Genomic DNA, 229 nt, shown 5'->3' on the forward strand with positions numbered 1-229 from the left:
AAAAGTCACTCAAGTCTATTTAACTAAGGCCCGTAACAGGAACTGTTATTCCAAAATAAGAATGTTCACATACCAACTTGCACTAAAATAAGTATAAAGAAGAACAGGAGTACTTGTGGCACCTTAGAGACTAACAAATTTATTAGAGCATAAGCTTTCGTGGACTAAAGCTTATGCTCTAATAAATTTGTTAGTCTCTAAGGTGCCACAAGTACTCCTGTTCTTTTTT

The sequence above is a fragment of the Trachemys scripta genome, chromosome 4 (assembly GCF_013100865.1).
Source record: "Trachemys scripta elegans isolate TJP31775 chromosome 4, CAS_Tse_1.0, whole genome shotgun sequence".
NCBI lineage: Eukaryota > Metazoa > Chordata > Testudines > Emydidae > Trachemys > Trachemys scripta.